General features: G+C 47.7%; 1 protein-coding gene across 2 annotated transcripts in view; it reads left to right on the forward strand.

Moving 5' to 3' along the window:
• Window positions 1-15918, forward strand: part of TRAF3IP1 (TRAF3 interacting protein 1) — a 1208890-nt gene that overhangs the window by 29969 nt on the left and 1163003 nt on the right. The window lies entirely within an intron of this gene.

The following is a 15918-nucleotide window of genomic DNA, read 5'->3' on the forward strand; positions in this document are numbered from 1 at the left end:
GTGTGGAAGGTAAAGCCATCTCTGGAGAGCCTTTAGTCGTTCGATTCATGAGAGGCTTGCTTTTGTCAAAGCCCCCTATCAAGCCTCCTACAGTGTCATGGGATCTCAACGTCGTCCTCACCCAGCTGATGAAACCTCCTTTTGAGCCACTGAATACCTGCCATCTGAAGTACTTGACCTGGAAGGTCATTTTCTTGGTGGCAGTTACTTCAGCTCGTAGGGTCAGTGAGCTTCAAGCCCTAGTAGCTCATGCTCCGTATACCAAATTTCATCACAACAGAGTAGTGCTCCGCACCCACCCAAAGTTCCTGCCGAAGGTGGTGTCGGAGTTCCATCTTAACCAGTCAATTGTCTTGCCACATTCTTCCCAGGCCGCATACCCGCCCTGCTGAACGTCAGTTGCACACATTGGACTGCAAGAGAGCATTGGCCTTCTACTTGGAGCGGACACAGCCCCACAGACAGTCCGCCCAATTGTTTTGTTTCTTTCGACCCTAACAGGCTAGGGGTCGCTGTCGGGAAACGTACCATCTCCAATTGGCTAGCAGATTGCATTTCCTTCACTTACGCCCAGGCTGGGCTGGCTCTTGAGGGTCATGTCACGGCTCATAGTGTTAGAGCCATGGCAAGCGTCAGTGGCCCACTTGAAGTCAGCCACTATTGAAGAGATTTGCACGGCTGCGACGTGGTCATCTGTCCACACATTCACATCACATTACTGCCTCCAGCAGGATACCCGACGCGACAGTCGGTTCGGGCAGTCGGTGGCTGCAGAATCTGTTTGGGGGTAAATCCAACTCCACCCTCCAGGACCCGAAATTTATTCTGGTCAGGCTGCACTCTCAGTTAGTTGTTCTTTCGTAGGTCAATTTCTGTTGTTCCCTCCGCCGTTGCGAGGTTCAATTGACCTGGGTTCTTGTTTTGAGTGAGCCTGCAAGCTAGGGATACCCCAGTCGTGAGAACAAGCAGCCTGCTTGTCCTCGGAGGAAAGTGAATGATACATACCTGTAGCAGGTGTTCTCCGAGGACAGCAGGCTGATTGTTCTCACCTACCCTCCCTCCTCCCCTTTGGAGTTGCGTTTTTCATCTTTTGCTTGTCATTTCAACTGCGGGAGCGGTCGCGCACAGGGCGGGAAGACGGCCGCGCATGGCGCTGTGGGCGTGCCCTGCGTGCCGACCGTCCCGCGAAGCCTTTTTCCGGTTGGTGGGGGCTGCCGCGGACGTCACCCAGTCGTGAGAACAATCAGCCTGCTGTCCTCGGAGAAACACCTGCTACAGGTATGTATCATTCACTGAGCATAACATTACAGATTAGCAGTTTCTGTCGCCCAACAACCCACTTCCAAATAACATAGCGGCCTGCGGCATCAATCAGAAGTGGGTTGATTGCAGAGGCTATGCCCTTTCTGAATAATATCGCTACTCATCCCTTTTTGCCTTGTGCATTTGCCGCTATACAATCCCCGACCCACCAGGTGCTGAGTTTGGCATGCTCAATCTGGTTCAGGTGCGTCTCCTGTAGGAGTGCTATGGTCTGCCCTTTCTGACTATTTAATTTGTTGTAGAATCTTAGAGCGTTTTATCGGCGAGTTTACTCCGCCTACATTCCACGATATTATTCTTACTATTCTTGGACTCGGAAATGTGTGGCTAATTCCATAGATGTCCTCTTTTGTAAGTGAGGGGAACAGCCCAGCCTCTGTCCCCCCCTACCTTGTACCTCCACCTTATCAACATCAATTCTGTATTCTGCCCACAATTCCATCATAGCCTGCCTCCTACTTTCAAACCGCCTTCCATTGAAAGCTCGGGGAGATAAAGCCCCCCGAAGGCCTCCATTACCTTCCCTTACATATGCCTCTTTTTAAACACACGTACCCTGCTTGCATCCCCCCATCCCCTCCCCCACCCCCCCAAATCCTGTACCCCTTATTCTCAGGTCCACCAATTGGGACCACAACTTCCTTACGTCCCTCCCTCCCCCCTCCATATTGAACAGTGTTACAGTAAACATATCCCTCAAGATCAAGCTGATCAGGCACTTTCAGGGTCTCACCCCTCTCACCAGGGTTCGAAACCGCTCCACACATAGCCACATCCGCCAATAGAGTGTCTCATCCAACAGAAAAGGAACTCAAAGAAAAATCACAACTCACAAAAACATGAAACGTTAACTTCTCAACTGCAGCCGTCTTGTCAAACCGTCCTGCTACTTTCAAGTAGTTCATCTCTGAGTCGGCTGGATATTGCTGCATTAATGTAACTAACCAGTTCAGGTCTCCTCTGACCTCTCATTACAACATTTCCTTGATTGCTCTCAGGGTGTTCGCTTCCCATGGGTGTTCAACTTGCGTGTTCACCGAAGATGGTGTTCCCAGTGCTGTTAAAAATTCTTTAGCCGCCCCTGCCGTCTCATAAGTCTTAGTGGTGCCATTAGCGTAACCCGCAGCTTGGCGGGGTATTGCAGCAGAATCTAATTTCTTTTGGAAAAGTGTGAGCAAACCTCCGAAAACTGACGCCGTCTTGCTGCTACCCCCGCTGAGTAATCTTGGAAGCACCCGCACTGGGATTCCATCATGTGTCAATGTTTTACTCGCTCTAAGCAGCTGCATCAACCTCTTGCTTCTGCGCATAGTTCAGGAATCTTATGATTACCACTCTTGGTTTATTGTATACCGGCCATTTTCGTCCCTAAGCGATGGGCCCGTTCTATCTGTATTGGCCCCGAGGCTCTGGGAATTGTAGTTCGTTGGTAACCAGCGGGCCAAAAAAGGCTCCAAGCCCCGCTCAGGTACCAGTTTCTGGCAGGCCCACCACTCGAATATTATTCTCCTGGACCTTTTTCCAGGTCCTCGATCTTTTCCTCCTTGCCTGCAACTTTTTTTGGGCTATATCCTGCACGGTCTCCACCTCCGTTACTCTGTCCTCGATTTCAATCACCCGCGTTTGAAACCCTGCGCAATCCGATGAGAGATCGGTGAGCTGTTCTTTTACCTTTTCCAGGTTAGTGTTTATAGGGGAGAGTCGGCGCTCCCGCCATGTCCTCCAGCACTGAGGACATTTCCGTGGTAATTTCGGCGATCCAGGCCGATGACACTGTCGGACCAGGCGGGCTTTGCGGGCGGCGCCATCTTGTCCTCTGTACGTTTTTAGCTGCCATCTCCGCCGCCAGTGGAGTAGAAATTGATATTTGGCCGGCCACTCCAGCGCTTCAGGCTGCAGCGAAGATTATTTGTAACTCGAGGTTGTTGAGTTTATTTGTGCGGAGGGAGAATTGGAGCCAGAGAGATTGCTTTCTTCAACCCCTCGCGGTCATGACGTCACCGGAAGTCTCTCTGTTTCTTTTTTAATGTCTTTAGTTTTTTTTGGCCCTTGAAGTTTCCTTTACTTTTCATGTATTGTTAGGCCCTTTTAGAACTGAACTCCAACCTTGATTTCTTTTCTCTTCAGGGTATTTATATCCTGTTAATATGAATAAAGAGTCTAAGTGGGTTACATAAATTAAAAACATATGTTGAAAAGTTAAGAAGGCTTACAAAATTATGTGTTTCAGATATTACAAAAACGATAAGTTTTCAATCCCGTACGGATTGGTTAGATAACCTGAAATCACACGAATTTGGTGCAGGTATAGAGTTACATTAATTTACTGGCCTGGAAAAGAAAAAAGCCCTTGTGAACCCTCCTTATAACGAACATTTCTAGCAGATGTAAACCCCAATGACAGAGTAAAATAGAAACGAGAATTTTCTTGAAGCGCTGGATAAGCTATCAACTGTGGAAGGAGAGGAAAAACAGTTCTCTTCTAGTATACTAATACTATACCAAGCAGTCTTCTGTTCGATCAAGTAACGCACGATCATAACGCAAACAGCCATAGATCAATTTGGCTGCAGTATTTTGCGCCTCGAATATTGTGTTCAATTCTGGTCGCCGTATCTCAAAAAAGATATAGTGGATTACAAAAGGTGCAGAGAAGGGCGACGGAAATGATAACGGGGATGGGACAACTTTCCTATGAGGAAAGGCTAAAGCGGCTAGTGCTCTTCAGCTTGGAGAAAGGCGGCTGAGGGGAGATATGATAGAGGTCTATAAAATAATGAGTGGAATTGAATGGGTAGATGTGAAGTGTCCATTCTTTCCAAAATACTAGGACTAGGGGGCATGCGATGAAGCTACAATGTAGTAAATTTAAAACGAATCAGAGGAAATTTTTCTTCACTCAATGTGTAATTAAACGCTGGAATTCGTGCCAGAGAATGTGGTTAAAGGCGGTTAGCTTAGCGGAGGTTAAAAAAGGTTTGGCCGGCTTCCTAAAGGAAAAGTCCATAGACTGTTATTTAAATGGACTTGGGGAAAAATCCACTATTTCTGGGATAAGGAGTATAAATGTTTTGTACTTTTGTGGGATCTGCCAGGTATTGTGATCTGGATTGGCCACTGTTGGAAACAGACCTTTGGTCTTTCCCAGTATGGCAATACTAATGTACTTATATGTTACTTATGTAATAACTAGTAAAAAGGCCCGTTCTGACACAAATGAACGGGGGTGCTAGCAAGGTTTTTCTCGGAGTGTGTATGTTTAGAGAGTGTGTGTGAGAATGACTGTGTGAGAGAGAGTGACTGTGCGAGTTGTGTGTGTGTGACAGAGAGAGTGAGGACTGGGTGCGAGTGTGTCGTGAGAGAGTGTGTGTGTGAGAATGACGGGTGTGTGCGAGTGCGTATGTGAGACACAGTGAGTGTGTGAGAGAGAGCGAGTGGAGAGTATGTGTGCGATACACAGACTCTTTGTGAGACCGAGAGTATGAGACCGAGAGTTTGTTCCTGTGGTCCCCTCAAGGGCGGGACCACAGGAACAGCTGAAACAGAAGCGAAAGAAAAGGCTGATGGAAGCGGTGTCCATGCGTGCAGGAGGTAAAAACTTTTAAGCAGACAGCTCTTACGAAGGGGACGGCCAGAGAGGGGTGGAGTGGGGGGAGGTCCTGAAACGACAGAAGGGGGAGGGGGGGTGTTTGCGGCGCCATTATCGTTGATGGAGCTCCTTCAGCAGTACTACCAGTAATTCTCACTTCCAACGTGCTTTCTTGCCTGGGACCGTGGCTCCCTCGGAGTTGGTCTGCTAGGGTCACGTCATAATGCGACCAGTAACGTCAGTCTGATGTACAGAGCCTTCCTGACCAACTCCGAGGGAGCCACGGTCCCAGGCAGGTCAGGAACGTTGGAGGTGAGAATTATTATATAGGATAAGTAATTTTGAGTTTAATCCACCATATACAACACTACATTATAAACATCTCCAGATAAACAGTATCACTCCACCTGTACATCAAGGTATCATGGTCCACTGTGTCAAATGCTCCCAAGATGTCAGACTGAAACGACACAGTGAATTCCCTGGCTAAGAAATTCACGAATTTTAGAAATAAAAAATGCTAGTAATGATTCTGTACTATGCATAGTCCTAAATCCAAATTGAAAATCATACAGACGGTGAAGAGACTCCAAATATACTGGCCACTGGTCGAAAATTACATACCACAGATAAATCAACTCCCTGTCCTAATTGTAAAGGAAATATCTCTTTCTTCAGTAGGGTATTAACTAGCATAATACGCCAAGCTATCAATTCCGATACAATATGTTTCAATAAGTAAGAGGGATTTGTATCCACTAAACATGATTTATAGGAGAGTTTCTTTAGCAGAGAAGTTACTATAGCCACATCTACCAGTGCAAAAGATGACCATTCCCTGTCTACTTGAAAAGCATTCAGTACCTCACCTAATGAGTTGCTAGCTTCTGGCATAATAGTTTTGAATGATTATCTAATAAGCTTTACCTTATCTATAAAATAATTTGCCAAATCAGTTGAAGATGGTTGTATAGATTCTGAAATATCAACCACTGAAGATACCTGAGTAAGCCTATTAAAGATATTAAACAAAAATTTGTGATTTACCATGCCTTCTCCTATCAAATTCACAAAATAAACCTTTCCTTGTCATCAAGCAGATGAAGCCATTACGTATGGGTTATGTCCATCAACCAGCAGGGGAGATAGAGAGCACTCAAACTTTCACAGTGCCCTCTTGGCCAGCTAGCTCCACTGCCTCTTCAGTATTCTCTATATCCCTTAGCAGGGTGGCGGCAGCTTGTTCGAGCTCCAGAAAAATCTGCCGGGAGGTGGTTCCTGGCTTGCCAGTTGTTAACCGGGGTGTTGGAGGCTATAGCAGCTTCACTTTAAAGGCACATAGGTTAGCCCTTTCCTGCCTTACCCATACCTCTGTGGATGTGGACATATTGCCTTGCTTTCCCCTGTCCTTACCCACCAACAGTGGATGCAGGCATATAGGTTCGCCCTTTCCCTGCCTTTCCCCACTCATCTGAGCCTCCGGAGTCTTCAATACCTCTGCTTTCCTCACAGCTTAAAAAAAAAAAAAAAAGTCGTGTCGCGTTTTTAAACGCAGAGACGCTGGAACAGAGGTTTTGACCTGATTTTTAGCAGGATTGTAGTTGTACACTAGATCCTTTGAGGTAAGAGTATTTTCCAACTTCTCCGGGGTGGGCCCGCGATCGGGGCGATTTTGGCGCGAAACCGCCATTTTGGATTTTACTGCCGTTTTTCGGCGATGGCTGCGGACAATGTAAAGCGCTGTTCCACTTGTGGCAAGCGCAAATCAGCAGCAGGGCTCTGTAAATCGTGCTGTATTGGCGTAGGAGCCGGCCCGAGCATGGCGAGCGATGTTTCTTCCCGCTCTGAGCTGGCAGCGGGCGCCATTTTGCTTACACCGCATGGCGCGGCCTCCGTGGACACGGAGAGACCTGAGCCGGGTGGGGCACCTCGAGATGAGGTTATTTCAGGAGTGGCTAGCACCGGACAGGATTTGGGTGCCCAGGGTGAGATTTTCTCCCCTGATTTGTGCTTTTGCTGCATAAAGCATACATGATGAAAAGAGCCCTTCCTCAAGGGTCGCCTGAGGCTCCTCTGATTGCCCCCCCCGATGGATTCTGGCCTGGGACTGCCCAGTGAGGTTTTTTTCCCGGATGCTTGGCCTAAAGATAAGCGCAGAAGGGTTAATTCCCCTTCAGATTGTGGTGCACCTTTTTCCCCCCCGTGGTCGGGGTGTGAGGATTCGGAGAACTCTGACAGACGTTCTTGGTCTGAGGAACCAGAGTCAGGTGCGGATTTACCACAGGATCTGGATGATCCCTCCGCGGTGAGGATTTTCCACCGTGATGAGCTGCCAGCGCTTATTTCAGATACCCTGCAGGCCCTCTCGATTGAAGATCCTGACAGTGGCATGGCCTCCTCGGGTAATCCCAGGATGGCTAGTACCAAGAAAGCTGCTCGGGCCTTCCCTTTGCATGACTCCATCCTAGAGCTTGTTTCGGCTCAGTGGGCTGACCCCGAGGGACCTTTGAGAGTTTCCAGGGCTATGGGGCAGTTATACCCTCTGCGTGAGGGACATATGGCTCGTTTTCAAATGCCTACAGTGGATGCCCTAGTCCACTGCGGTGACAAAGAGAACTACCCTCCCTGTTGAAGGAGGTGTTGCCCTGAAGGATGTTCAAGACTGTAGGCTGGAAACAGCATTGAAACGGTCCTTTGAAATTGCAGGTCTCACTGTTCGGGCGTCTGCATGCAGCTGTTATGCTGTGAGAGCCTGCCTAGCTTGGCTGCAACAGGCAGTGGCTCAGCCCGGAGATGGAGCGGAGCCCTTCTTGGATGTGGCTCCGCGGATGGAGGTGGCCTTGTCCTTTCTGGCTGATGCCCTTTATAACCTTGTCAGAGCTTCGGCTAAACAAATGGCAGTAGCAGTGGCGGCTCGCCGTCGTCTGTGGCTACGACACTGGGCAGCGGACATGGCCTCTAAGCAAAAGTTGGTGAAGTTGCCTTTTCAAGGACTTCTCCTATTTGATGAGGAGTTAGAGAAAATTGTGAAAGGCCTGGGTGATCCAAAACCCCAGCGCTTGCCGAAGATAGGCAGAGGCCTTCCTCTAAGGGCCAGGCGGTCCACTCCTCGTACAGACCTCGCTTCCGTGAAGCTAGAAGGTACCGCCCGGGGCGTTCTGCTGGGTTCACTTCACGTGCCCGTGGTCAGCAGAGGAACTCCTTTCGCTCGGACAAGCGTTCCGCAGCTGGTGGCTCAAGACCAGGAGTTCAGGGGCGACCCTCTCAATGATGGTGCGCCGGCCCTCTCCTCGATGCCTGTCATCGGAGGACAGCTTTCCCTCTTTGTCGAGGAGTGGGCCAAGATTTCCTCAGACCAGTGGGTTCTGGACCTGATCAGAGATGGATACAGAATAGAATTCAACGCCCCAGTAAGAGACGTGTTTGTGGAGTCCCGATGCGGTTCTGCCGTCAAACGGGCGGCGGTGGAGGAGACTTTACAAGGTCTGATTCAGTTAGGGGCAGTGACCCCGGTGCCTCCCGCCGAGCAAGGCTGCGGCCGATACTCCATCTACTTTGTGGTGCCGCGAAAAGGTGGGTCCTTTCGCCCTATTCTGGACTTAAAAGAAGTGAACAAGTCCCTGAGAGTGTGGCATTTCCACATGGAATCCCTGCGCTCCGTCATTGCGGCGGTTCAGCCAGGAGAGTTTCTCACGTCTCTAGACCTGAAAGAAGCTTACTTGCACATACCGATTTGGCCCCCGCACCAGAAGTTTCTGAGGTTTGCGGTGTTGGGAAAACATTTCCAGTTCAGGGCCTTGCCTTTTGGCCTCGCCACAGCTCCCCGAACCTTTTCGAAGGTAATGGTGGTAGTAGCTGCTTGTTCCGCCTTGTCGATGTTAGTTTATATTGTAGTCCTTTACAGTTGGGATAATGTAGATTTAGGAACGTACGAGATGAGCTAGTAGAGTTCCTGGTTGGTAGGTCTATGAGGCTTGACATATATTCCGGAGCTTCACCGTGTATGATCTTATGAACCAGGGTACAAACCTTGAATGCAATGCGTTCTTTTAATGGAAGCCAGTGTAATTTTTCTCTTAAGGTCTGGCATTTTCATATTTCATTTTGCCAAATATGAGTCTGGCTGCCATGTTTTGTGCAGTTTGAAGTTTTTAATAATTTGTTCTTTGCACCCGGCATAGATAGCATTGTAATATTCTAGTTGGCATAGGACCAGTGATTGTACCAGTCTGCAGAATGTTTCTCTCGGGGAAAAAAGGTTTTATGTTTAAATGATTTTTATTATTAACGTTTCACTTAACACAGTATGCTTATAATACATAATGTCCAGGCATGTTTAATTCGCAAACACAGTCACTTCTATATCGGTGTCTGGACTCTTCTTACAGCTTGAACTTCTTATCACCCGCGCCTGCATTTAAACATCCCCTCCCCCCCCCCCCCCCCCCCCCCAGAGGCAGGTCTCATTGGCCTTTTATGAGGTCCATTTTGTTTGACTGACTATTACATATTCAATAAATATCCTTGGGCCGTGGGTGTCATTGAGTCCAGGAAAGGGCCCCATCTAAGTTGAAATCTCAGATCTCCGGCCGGGGGTTGGTGATTTGTTTCTAATCTTTCAAATCTCATGAGCTGTATCATTTCCCCTTGCCAGAATTGGTTTTGGGGTGGTTTCGAGGACAGCCAGGCTGCAAGTATAGTTTTCTTGGCCACAATGATGGCTCGAGCCGCGAACTCCCGCATGCCCGGAACCACCTGGCCTTGTATTTGTAATTTTCCAAACAACATCTCCGGTCCAGGGCGCCAGTCTGATTGCCAAGTACGTGAAATCCATTTTAACAGTCTATCCCAGAATGCACGCGTGGTTGGGCATGTCCAGAACATGTGCCCGAGTGTGGCTCCCTCTGCTCCACACTTCGGGCATGCTCCATCTGGGGGTAGCCCCATTTGAAAGGCCCTCCTTGGCGGTATATGGGCTCGCATTACCATCCGATATTGAATCCGCCTCAGCCCTAGGATATGATCTTTTAACATTTCTGCTGTTATAGTCCCATCCAACTCTCCACACCTCTGCTAATTTCCCATAGTCCAACTCAGGGATTGTATCTTTTATATGTCTGTGGTGGAATGTGAGTGGTACTTTCTGTTGTGATCTGATAGTGAATGCTTCCGCCAATTCCTCCTGGACATATTCTGTTAGGGAATCCCAGGGTAGGCTAAGTATATAATGTTTCAGCTGATAGTAATAAAACAGATCCGACGGCAACAGCTGGTATTTAGTCTGTAGTTCCCAAAAAGGTTTAACTTTCCCATCTTAGCACCTGTACCAAATATATCAGGCCCTGTTGTTTCCATCTCCAGTAGGCCTTATGTAGCTGTGCTGGCTGAAAATCTGGGTTCCCACATATGGGTAAGTACGGTGTTGTCCTTGCTGAGAATCGGTGCAATCAGCAGACCCACCCCCAGACTGCTCGTGCTGTTGTGAAAATTCCTGTAACCTCAAACTCATTTCGAGCTTTTGTCCTTGATGCATGCAATAGATAACCAAAATGCATGTTTTGCAGTACTGACTGCTCCAGTGTGGTGGCTGAGAAAAAGCTAGTGTGTCTCAACCAATCGTTTGGGTGGAGCATGCCACTTGCCACTGTCAATTATCGTATGCTCTGGAGCCCCAGGCCACCATACTCCACTGGGGTTTGTAGAATCGATGGGTATCCGGGGCTTTTTCCCCGCCAGAGGAATCTACGGATGGCCCTATTTAATGTCTTTTCATCTTTAAGAGAAAGGTATAATGGTAGCACCTGGAATACATAAAGCCATCTTGGCACAATCATATTTATTATAGCAGTACGCCCTATTAAGGAAAGTGGGTATGCCTGCCATAGCTGTAACCTAGCACATGTGCCTCCCATCAACCTAGTAACATTCAATGCATATAATTGTGATAAATCTTTCGGTATACGGACCCCAAGATACCTAAATTCTTCCGCCGCCCAGGTCATCTTAAGTTTTCCCTGCCATTTGGTCCCTTCCCCTTGCACCATCATGGCTGTTGATTTTGTGAAGTTTAAAGTAAAACCCGAAAACTTACTATACTTATCGAGTAGTTTCAGCAGACTCGGGAGGGAGCTATCCGGGTTTGTGATCATGATCAACAGGTCATCCGCAAATGCCAACACTCTTATATCATGAGCTCCCATCTTAACCCCCTGTAACCCCTCCTCCGATTTTATTGCCCTAAGTAATGGCTCTAGGGACAATATAAATAACGGGTGAGAGGGGGCAGCCCTGGCGCGTCCCCTTACCGATCTTAAAATTTTCACTTCTCACCCCATTAATGAGAATCTCAGCTGTTGGCTCTGTGTAGAGGGTTCGTATGGCATTGTAAAACCACTCTTGAAATCCCATATGATGTAGTGTGTCAAACATGAACTCCCAGTCTACTTTGTCGAAGGCTTTTTCCGCATCAAGGCTGAGGTGTACTGCTGTAGCATTGTCTGCCTTGCTCCGAGCCATTGCTATTAATAATTTACGGACATTCCCTCCCGTTTGCCTCTGTCTCACAAACCCCGTCTGTTTTTCTCCTATCAACCTGGGCAGTATTTTAGATAGTCTGCTAGTATTTTCGCTAAAATTTTGTTGTCTATATTTTAATAGTGAAATGGGCCGGTATGCCTCTGCCTGGTCTTCTGATTTACCCGGCTTCGGCAGTAAAGTTATGAGTGCCGTATTTGCATAATGGGGGAAGCTCCTGGTCTGAACTACGCTATCATAGTAGGCTCCCAAAGTTCCCAGGAAGGTCTCTGGCAACAACTTATAGAACTCTCCCGAGAACCCATCGGGGCGCGGCGCTGAATGCAGCGCCAATCCCCGGACCACCTCCTGAAGCTCTTTCCCCTTGATGGGTTCGTTCAACTGTTGTATCTCCTGGTCTGTCAGATGCGTAATGCCCACCCCCCGCAAGTAGGCTTTCAATGATGGCTCTCTAGGCCTTTGCTGTTTTTGATATAGTTGAGAGTAGTACTGCACAAATATATGCTTAATCTCTTCACTCTTGGTCTTTATCTTCCCTTGCTTATCTTTCACCGCTGTAATCACCCTATGAGGTTTCCAATTTGTTACCAACTTCGCTAACATTGAGCCCGTTTTATTGCCATACCTATGCAACTTATATTTGTGATAAAACATCGCCCTGGTGGCTTTCTCATGTATGTGGGAGTTGAGAGCTATTTGTGTCGTTTTAAGCCGTTCCTAGGTCTTTTTGTTTGGGGTGCACGCATATTGTCGTTTAGCTCTCTGAAATTGCTTTTCTAGTTGTATAATGGCTCTAGCTATCTTTTGTTTCGTGCTGCCACATACGCTATCACATCGCCTCTTAAAACTGCCTTTGCTGTCATCCAGTAGAGGCTAGGGCTATCTTTAGTTGTGCATGAGATACTGCGTAGGCTTCCCATTTTTGTTTAAGGTATTGTGAGAAATCCTTATCTTTGTATAGGTACCCTGGGAACCTCCATCCCCTGCCAGTTTGGTAATAACTGGGGGCCTCTACATCCACCCATATTGGGCTATGGTCGGATATCTCTTCTGGGCCTATCTCTGCTCGTATGATTTCTGGTAATAGCTCTCTGCTAACCAGAATGTAGTCTATTCTGGAAAGGGTCCCATGAGCTCTAGACACGTGGCTGAAGTCCCTCTCACCTGGGCGTAATGTGCGCCATTTATCCAGGACACCTAGGGTGCACATGAATGTATGTAGTGCCTGCGATCTCTGGCCACCACTCTCTACTCCTTTCGGTCTCGAGCAATCCTGTGCTGGGTCCACCACTAAGTTAAAGTCTCCCATTATTATCAGTGGGTGTTTTAATACTGCGCATTGCCGTACTAGGGATTGATAGAAGTTCGGATCATATACATTAGGGCCGTATAAGCCTAATAGCACCATTTGTCTCCCCTGCAGCCATAGCCGCACTAGCACGTATTGTCCTTGTGGGTCCCTGGAGAGTAATTCTGCCTTAGCAGCCACCCCCTCCCTATCAGTATCGCTACACCTCTTCTCCGCCCATCTGCTGATGCTGAAAAGACCTCTCCCACCCATGACCTTTTTAATTTTTCATGCTCCTGCTCGGAGAGGCGGGTCTCTTGTATACATGCTATATCCGTCCCTTGGTGGCGTAGGGCCGACAAAATATTTGCCCGTTTTATAGGTGACTAGTACAAAAGGCCCGTTTCTGAAACAAATGAAACGGGCGCTAGCATGGTATGTGTTTTCTGCCATGAATGTGTTGTAATAGTTTTTTATTATAATTGTGTTGTGTTGGTAATGAATAATTGTAATTTGTGCTTTATGTGCAATTTCTTTTTTTCATTTTTGTGTTTTTGTAGTGTTTTTTTTTTTTTTTTGTATTTGTAGGATGTAGTATAAGGAAGTTACGAAATACTACATCCTACAAATAGGATGTTGTGTGCACCCGTGCTTCGTGATTATTTCTTGCCGAGTGTGTGTGAGAGTGTCTGTGCAAAAGAGAGTGAATGTGCGAGTGTGTATGTGTGTGAGAGTGAGTCTGGGTGTGAGTGTGTGTGTGAGAGAGATTGTGTTTCACATAGTGTGAGAGAGTATGTTTGTGATACATAGAGTGTCTGTGAGTGCGACAGTGTATGAGACCGAGAGTGTGTGAGTGTGAGAGAGAGATGCTGTCTCTCCATGGCAGAGTGTGTGTATGTTGTAGTGTGGGTTGGGGTGGTGTAGTTTGGTTGTGTTTGTGGGTGTGAGTGAGAGAAGCTGGTTTTCCATGGTAGAGCTTTTGTGTTTTTTTTTTTTTTTTGGGGGGGGGGAATGTGTGGGTGTAAGTGAGAGACAGCGTGGCAGAGTTTCTGTCTGCTGTTGTGGGGGTGGTTGGGGATAGTGTGTGTCTGAGTGAGTATGTTTCTCCATGGCACAGTGTTTGTATGGTGCTTGTAGGAAGGGGTTTGGTTGTCGATTGGCGTTTTTTTTTGTAGCGAGACACAGGCGCGCTTTGTGTTGTTATGCGAGTGGAGTTCAAGGCGCACGCCTGTGTTCACGCGAGTTGGGGAGCGCGATTCTTTAATGCCGGTATAACTCATTACCCACCCGCGACGTCGTGACATTTTGACACTAGGGCGGAGCAGACAGATGGTTGTTTGTTGTGGGCACAGGAGTGGCTTAGTGTGTTTTTGTTACCCGCCCTCGACGTCATGACATTTGACGCGAGGGCGGAGCAGACAGAGATGGAGCCTGAGCTTCAGAAGCTTCAAACCCTTCACTGAAGCCATGGAATCAGCTTCAGAACGTTGAGGGTGCTTTTTATTATATAGGATGTGATTCCTCCCACGTTCCACGAAGTGAAACAAAGTTTTTAAATTTGTGTCATATATAGCTAGGTACAGGTTCCAACAGTGGTCCCTATCATTGGGACCTTTCTTCGGGAGCCCAGCCTCCCCCCGAGTATTTCCACCCGCGGATGCCCCGATGATTCCTAAACTTCCATCACATAGCCCTGAGTGGTGCAAGGTTGCTTCTACCCCTCTGTCCTCCCCCTTTTTTTGTTTTTCCTTTCCGACTATCCTCTCTACCTCTTTCCTCCCAGTCCCTCCCCTTAACTTCCCTCTACCCCACCCCTCCCCCATATTCGTCCCTATCCCTTCCCTTTTGTCTATCCTCCCTTCTAATCTAATCTGCCCCCCCTTCAGCCCTTGTCCCCTTCCCGTACCCTCTCCTGTCACCCCTCTCATTTCACGATGCTAGTTGCAAAATGTGTGCTCCCTTTGGAGGCAAGAGGCTCCCGCCTCCGTGCACATCTGGTAACATTCTTGTCTAACCAACCGTGTTCTTTAAACAGTTAACATTTAAAATGACAGTGCACAATCATCAAACATACAACCCTTCAACTCTCTACTACATGCCCCTTATCTGCTAAGAAGGATTTCACCTCAGCCACCGTTGTAAAATGGTGCCATTTTTCCTGATGTAGTATTTTCAGGCAGGCCGGGTACATTAGGGCAAATTTTATGTCCTTTTTAATTAGCCAGGTGCACATTGGGTGAAAATCTCTTCGCTGTTCCTGGACAGATTGCAAATAGTCTTGAAAAATTAAAATTTTATGTCCATCATAGCTGAGCTCCTCTCTCCGTAAGTGAAAGCCCCTCATGATCTCCACTTTGTGTCTGAAATTGTGGATCTTTGCTACTATTACCCTGGGGCGGTTTTTGGCTTCTTCCTTTCGGCCCACGCGGTGCGCTCTCTCAATTACCAGTGGATTCCCGGAGTCCGTTAGTGCTAATTCTTTTGCCAGCCACGCCTCTAGCCATGCTTCTAAGTTCTGTTCTGGTACTCTCTCCAGGATACCCACTATTTGAATATTACTCCTTCTGGAGAGGTTCTCCAGGTCCTCCAGTTTCATAGCTTGTGCCGCCATTTGCTTTTTGAGGCTCACTATGTCAGGGGCCTGCGAGCGGGCATCATCCTCAAGCGCTGTTACTCTCGTCTCCAGGTCTCCCGTTTGGATTGCCAATCAGTCTAGGCCGGTTTTAATTGCCTCCACTTGCTGCGAAAGCGCGCTCCAGCGCGGGTCCATCGCTTTAATCACTGTCGCGGTTAACTGCTCCAATTGTGTGTCAGTGAAGCTCGAGGCCGGCGTTGCGATTTCATCCGCCATTTTGGATTTGTCGCCTCCTACCTTGCTCTTCTCTTTCCGCGTTGATTTCTGCGCCATCACGGGTGAGGTTTTTTGTAAGTACTTTTCCATAAATTGTTCACCGCACGTTAGTGTTTTGGTCAGTTTTCAGCGTTGAAACTGCATTAATTATCACGGGAGACCTCAGAGCCGAGCTCAGCTGCTGCTGCTCTGCTCACCGCATCACCGGAAGTCATGAAAAAAAAAAAGGTTTTATTCTTCTAAGTTTCTCCATTGAGTGAAACATATTTTTTGTTATGTTTTTCGCATGGTTCTCTAATGTTTTCTAATGCCCCTCCACGTATTTTAGAAGCT

This window comes from Microcaecilia unicolor, chromosome 7, assembly GCF_901765095.1.
Source record: "Microcaecilia unicolor chromosome 7, aMicUni1.1, whole genome shotgun sequence".
In the NCBI taxonomy this organism is placed as follows: Eukaryota; Metazoa; Chordata; class Amphibia; order Gymnophiona; family Siphonopidae; genus Microcaecilia; species Microcaecilia unicolor.